Source organism: Trachymyrmex cornetzi, unplaced genomic scaffold, assembly GCF_001594075.2.
Source record: "Trachymyrmex cornetzi isolate Tcor2-1 unplaced genomic scaffold, Tcor1.1 scaffold728, whole genome shotgun sequence".
Classification (NCBI taxonomy): Eukaryota; Metazoa; Arthropoda; class Insecta; order Hymenoptera; family Formicidae; genus Trachymyrmex; species Trachymyrmex cornetzi.
In genome coordinates, this window is record NW_017300057.1 from 24,813 (window position 1) to 25,376 (window position 564).

A 564-nucleotide genomic window follows, 5' to 3' on the forward strand; every position below is an offset into this window, starting at 1 on the left:
AAATCGGTAACTAGTAACGGTAACTTGTTACTTTTCCTACTCGGTAACGAGTAACTGTAACTTGTTACTTTTAAAAAGTAACTTTCCATTCCCTGATTTATACATATGTATATTATATACGCGCGCGTGTGTGTATATGTATGTATTACCGTGTGTTCGGCGGTTGAGTTAAAAATTATTAAAAATCAATATTCAGCGATTTTTAATAATTAATATCTTGTTAACTATTGCGAAAATTGCAAAATGGTAGAGGACTTTTCGATTCGGTTTAGTCTTCCATCTTCCTTCCTGTGAATTATTGCTAGAATTTTGCCGGACACCCTGTATATATAATATATACAGGGTGTTTGTAAAATAATGAGAAATCTTCCGCATAGGGGCAGAATGGACTAAACTGAGAAGAAAAATCTTTTACCATTTTGCAATTTTCGCAATAGTTAACAAGATATTAATTACTAAAAATTGGCGAAAATTGATCTTCAGTTTAGCCCATTCTGCCCCTATGCGAAAGATTTATCATTATTTTCCAAACACCCTGTATGTATATATATATATATATATATA

At 31.6% G+C, this 564-nt stretch overlaps 1 protein-coding gene across 3 annotated transcripts in view; it reads left to right on the plus strand.

Moving 5' to 3' along the window:
- The window catches only part of Stim (stromal interaction molecule), an 11,435-nt gene that overhangs the window by 8,840 nt on the left and 2,031 nt on the right, over positions 1 to 564 (plus strand). The window lies entirely within an intron of this gene.